Source organism: Cibotium barometz, chromosome 5, assembly GCF_041138505.1.
Source record: "Cibotium barometz isolate CiBa-2024 chromosome 5, ASM4113850v1, whole genome shotgun sequence".
Classification (NCBI taxonomy): Eukaryota; Viridiplantae; Streptophyta; class Polypodiopsida; order Cyatheales; family Cibotiaceae; genus Cibotium; species Cibotium barometz.
This window is the reverse complement of record NC_141050.1, coordinates 25,804,090-25,810,160: the sequence shown is the minus strand read 5'-3', so window position 1 is coordinate 25,810,160 and position 6,071 is coordinate 25,804,090. Positions and strand designations below refer to the sequence as shown.

Below are 6,071 nucleotides of genomic sequence, written 5' to 3'. Positions count from 1 at the left end.
CAGCGAAGCACCAAGCTTATTTGCTATGTAATTCTCCATGTATACATATGCTTGCTCAAAAAGATTGACAGCAGGCGACAAGCAAACTTTGTTCTTCAAGTCTGCATGGCCATATAAAGCGTATAACTGACATCCTCTTGTTATCTCCTCACTAGATATTATGCGAGAAGAACTTGAAGTGTGGCTTGTGCAAGTCTTTCATACAGTAACCTACCATGCCTTCGAAGGTGTGCATTTTAATTTGTCTAAGACCTCTACACATAACCAAACCACCTTATTAAGGCTTGAAAAAATCCCAGCCTAAATATCGTTTTATGGTTTTGCCTATACTTATTAGGGATGGAGCCATCAAACTGACAACCATCTGAAAATGCAAGTGGTTCAAGGTGCCACATTTTTCCAGTGTAAAGAGGCCTTTTAAACACTCCATCCTGATAAATTCTTCTAGAGGTTCCCAGCATGATAATTTTATATCTCCATTCTTGATAGCAACTGTCACCTTTTATATCTCCATTCTTGATAGCAATTGTCACCGACACTTCGAAGAGCTTTGTTTTCTTCTCTGGTGGGAAAGAAGGAATCTTGTGCACAGAAGGCTCCGAATGTGCGTTTTTTTTTCACTTGTCATTGGTTTTTTCCCTTTGTTGTCATGCTCTGTGGATCCTTCACAACAATCACTGCATTAAGCTTCTACTATAACAATAGCACCCACAATATTTTCGATTGCAAAGATGCACCCACAATATTTTCGATTGTTTACAGTAACCTTGCAATGTAACAGGATAAAGCAAATAATCGCACAACAACAATCAAGTAATACATTTTGGTATATGGGATTGTTAATTTATTATAAGCAAGATGCATAAATCAAATGAGCGCCGAACAATCAAGTAGCATTTTCTTTTATAAAAAAAACGACAACTCGAGAACCACAATTTATTTGGATGTTCTTCATGACTTCTGCAAACAGCGTGGGAAGATTCAACGATTTTTTATTTTATGTATTGGTAATAAATGAAGCGATACTCAGAGAAAAAAAAAGATATTTACTTTGATTTATATTTTTACGGAGAGCTTCCGGTGGAGATTTACATTAGTAACGAATATTAAATAAAGCTTAGTGAGGACATATTTGCATATTCACGTTGTTGATTAATATTTTTCTTTAAAAAAAATGGAGGTTCGGGCACAGATTTACAGTACAAAGTATGCGCCACCGATGAATAATAAATTAATAAAAAACCGAAAATGTTGTGGGTGCATATTTAGTATCATTCATGTAATGTTGTCTAGTCAGTATATTTTTACGAATTATTATACATAGGAATTATCGTGGGGTAAAAATTAAAAAAATGCATTAAGTTTTAAAACCGTCTCCCCGTCCAAAATAAAAAATATATAAAACCAAAATTAATTATTAATTAGCTCTTTAATTTCTTAAAATACAAAAAACAACAAGAACTAAAACCCAAAAGCACTTCTTTAAAAAAGGAAGTTAATTACTTGATTAAAATTTTACAAAACATAAAAGCTTCTTTTACCTCCCTTTGTTTTTTTTGGGGGGTAAAACAGAATATATATTAAGAGAGTTGCTTTACAAGAAAGCTTTTTATTAACTTAGGCATAAAGACCTTTAAACATAGAGTGCCCCATAGTGGCAATTACATGGTTGCTTGCATTTCAACTAATTCCAAAATGTAGTGGATTAAATTGTTGTCCCTAATGAGCAAGGCCATGGCCTCTTTCTTTTTTATCTCTATATCCTTTTTCTCCTTCAGTTGCTTCATTGGTCATGTTGATGAGGTCCATTTCCATCTTCTCCACTTGATTAACTTCAAGTTCAGTAATCTCCTATTGCTTCAGGCCAAGAACCAAATCACCTCATACATTCTGAAAAACCCACGTGTTCCTGTTAGCCCAAACAATCTATAGATATGTAGCTCTAACTTCGAGAGCCATAAGTTGTATCAAGTCCTCCCACTGTTTCAAAATCCAATCAAAAAATCTTTTAACTCCCTTTGTTGAGGTCCTTGCAAGTTAGGACTCCTTTCACACTAAACACTAAAAAGAAGGGAAAAAGTAAAAAACACAAACAGGGAAAAAAACCCTTACACATATTGATAAAAAAAGAAAGGGCTTATATATATATAAATAAAAGAAATCTTACAAAAAATTGGAGAAAAAGGAAAAGAAAACCCAAAAAGGATTAAAAAAGAGCGACAAATGCGATACACACACACATACACACACGTTTGTAAGGTTAGGAGTGCCAAAAATCAACTAGCATTATACATATTTGTAAGGTTAGGAGTGCCAAAAATCAACTCGCATTATAACTTGGTTAACAAACTCGGAGCATCTCATGGACTCTATGCCTAAGTTAAGTTTCTTCATAAAAAGCTTTTCTGTCTTTCTAAAATAAAATATGCCTAAGTTAAGTTTCTTTATAAAAAGCTTTTCTGTACTGCATCTCTTTCTAAAATAAAATATCTATTACATATTAACCGTGGCCGTGATTTATATATTATTCAGGTTTCGAAAATAAAATATCTATCACATATTAACCATGAGGCGGAACAAACTTTTATAGAAGTAAAATTAAGTATTATTCTGCCTAACATAAAAGGTCGACAGCTGCAGGATTTGAACCTGCGCGGGCAGAGCCCATTTGATTTCGAGTCAAACGCCTTAACCACTCGGCCAAACTGTCATCGATAAGGTCGTTAAAATTAAAAATATATTTGGATGAGTTATAAAATACATGCTGCTTGTGTATAGCTGAGAATTCCTAGGCTTGGAACATTTTGTTTTAATGTAGCACTTAAATTATTATTAATGCACACAACCATGGGGAATAGGGGGCCACAATGAGTGAAAAAGAAAAATCTTTCAATTGATCATGAGAAGCTAAGGTTTTCGGGCACTAGCATTAGGTAAGGTTAATGCTATAGTATTTGATATTTTGGATTTTTTAAAACCTGAAACGTTGCAACCGTCCTCAACTCCATTCACCAACGCCACATGCGGAGTCTCTCTCCCTCGACGTGCATGGCCCCATAAACACTGCAGTCGCTCTCCCTCGTCGACGTGCCTGGCCACAATGAGCCTGTCGAGTCAGCGAACCATTCAAGGCGTTGCTCGATAGATCTCTAGGATGAGAAAAATGTATGTCATCTTATTGTGTGATACCCGGAGGCTCTGAGAAAGACGCACCTGCACAGCAGACGTGATATGATGCTCACATTTTTTGGATCTTGGATAGATTGCTGATAGATTGAGGTATGTTCCCGCTTAGGTTGAAACTGGCAAGATTTATAAATAGTCATTAAACAGCAAAGCGAGTTCATAACCATGACCCACACTGTCTTCTTAGAGCCACCTACCCGCCGAGCAACCAGTCAGCTGGGCAATCCAAAATGCCTGCAATATCGTACAAAATTTCACATCTCTTGATTAACACAAAGCATTGAAATTCCGCCTCCATGGGAATTTTTGTTACATTGACAAAAAAATATTTGTGGAAACAGATTGTCAATAGCATTTGCAGATCAAAAGGAATGATTTTTTAAAGGTCCGGGGAATAGACTCTTGGACATACCTTAATTTGTGCAACCATGGGGATAGACTCTTGGATATACCATAATTTGTAATAATAACCACACTTCAGTGCCCATATAACCCTCTACCTGTACAACCATGGGGATAATAACCCATACAACCATGGGCATAGACTCTTGGATATACCATAATTTGTGATAATAACCACACTTCAGTGCCCATATAACCCTCTACCCGTGCATTCTAGTTCTAGCTACTTGTGCCCATATATCCTGCTACTTGTGCATCCCATATATCCTGCTACCTGTGCATTATAGTTCTAGCTACTTGTCCCCATATATCCCTGCTACCAGTGCATCTATGTGCATGTATATCCCTGCTACCTGTGCATTCTAGTTTTAGCTAGGTTAAGGCCTTTGATCAAAGAAGTTCATGCTTAAATAGCCCATCAAATGAAATAGAATGTCAACAACTTTAATTTATGATTGATATTTTTTATGTGCTTCATGCTTACATTGGAGAGCTTTGGAGAGCTTCAATACAAGTCTTTGCTCGAAGTTTGTGGAACGGAATTGAAGTTTTTCCCTACAAGTTTATTAACAATCCAGATGCATCTGCTAGTTCATGTTGTAGATGAGGTTGCAGTTGCTGGAACAGTCCATTCAAGATGGATGTTCTTTTTGGAGAGGTTTATAAAGACATTAAAGGGATTTGTTCGCCAAATGGCTCGCCCGGAGGGAAGTATGTCAGAAGGGTGGCTGATACAAGAGTCCCTTGTTTACATCACTGAATATTTAAGTTCATCAGATCCAGAGATACCTCGACTATGGTCTCAAGAGTCTAACAGGCGAGTCATTGGTGAGGAACCTCAAGGCCAAGGCATTAAGAGAAAGATGGAAAACAATTTGAGGGAAAAAATCAACAAATTTTGCATCTTGAACTCGCATGTAGTGCAGAAGTGGATTGAGACATATGAAGCTCTCAAGCGACAGCGAGTACAAGATCGTTTAAGTTTGAGAAGGAATCGCACTACAAGAAATCTCCCATATCCAGAAGGTCTGCAAGCTCTTCCGGACTTTCCCACAGGTAGATGGCTAGAAGCTACAATTTTAGAAGCCAAACGTGCTGGTTTAACTATAACAGAGGAGGAGGAGGAGCTTACAAAAGGATGCGATTGGCATGTAAGTGTTTAAGTTCTACATGTCTCTCTTTTTTTTCTCTACATGTCTCAGTTATTGTTTGTCCATCAACAATCTTTATGTGCTATTTGTAGTATCACAAATATGGGGCGTTGCTTGGTTACATGTGGAAGTTAGTACTAGAGAGGAGGCATGGTAAACCAATGCAAGTTAAATTGCCCAATGGGAAGCCCCTTTTCACTCATCCCACGAGACCATATGATCAAATTTCTCCTAGATGGGAACCCAACCAAGTGTTAATTCAAGGTGTTATCGTTAAGAATTTATGATGGGATAATTAGAATGGATTAGCTTATTCAAATCCAAGCTAGTATTCACTGACCTCAATAAAAATCAAGTCCAAGCCGATATTCATTATTATAAAGGAGATGTTTCCTTTCTTGATCCCCAAAAAAAGTTCAAGGAAATGAAGAGATAAGCCACCCTCAGATATAGCTAATTAAACTAAACAAACTATTAAAGGGGCTCAAGAAAAAACAAGCTATTTAAGTGATCAAGCTAACCTGGTTGATAAGGAGTCTAACACCATAGAAAAATAATGGTTAAGAGAATACAATAACATCTTCCTCGAGGAGCTTATCGAGATGTGGCCAGTCTATGAAGTAGATCATGAGATAGAATTAGTACCAGGGTCCAACCAACCACTATAAGATGGTAGTGCCAGAAGCTATGAACTCAAAGAGCAATTAAGGTAACTTCTTCTGAACCAAGGGTTTGTTTTTCAACCTAGTGTCTCATGTTGGGGGGAAAGGGCAGAACCCTCAGATTATGTATTGACTATAAGGGACTGAACCAGCTAAAACCATAAAAAATAAATACCCTATTCCATGTATTGATGAACTTCTTGGATGTTTGCATGATGGTACCCAAATGTTTACTTAGATAGATATTAAGTTTGGCTATTACTTGCAAATCATGATCAAGAAACAAGATATTCCTAAGATAGCTTCAATACTTGATCTGGTCATATTGAGTTCACAGTGATGCCCTTTGGGCTGACCCAAAGCCCCAACCACATTCAACTGACTAATGCAAGAAATTTTTAGGGAAAAATTGGATGACTATGCGCTAGCATTCTTTGATGACATCTTAGTGTCCTCTAAAGATGGTGCACACCACAAGAAACTATTGGAATTAGGGTTGCAGGAAAGCACACAAAGCTTGGAGAAGAAGAAGCAAGAATGCACACAACACACAATGTATTAGATTGTGTGAATGTACAAAGATAAGTTAGCCCTAGAATAATGGGCATATATACAAGCCGGGAGAAAAAACCTCCTAAGGAGGAAAAAAGTAAATTAATTAATGCTTCCA

The 6,071-nt window shown here is 37.0% G+C and overlaps 1 non-coding gene across 1 annotated transcript; it reads right to left on the bottom strand.

Moving 5' to 3' along the window:
• Positions 1-2,628: 2,628 nt before the first annotated feature.
• On the bottom strand, positions 2,629-2,710 carry TRNAS-CGA (transfer RNA serine (anticodon CGA)). Its single transcript has one exon. It is a non-coding gene; the product is annotated as a tRNA-Ser (tRNA).
• Between the last annotated feature and the right edge of the window lie 3,361 nt (positions 2,711-6,071).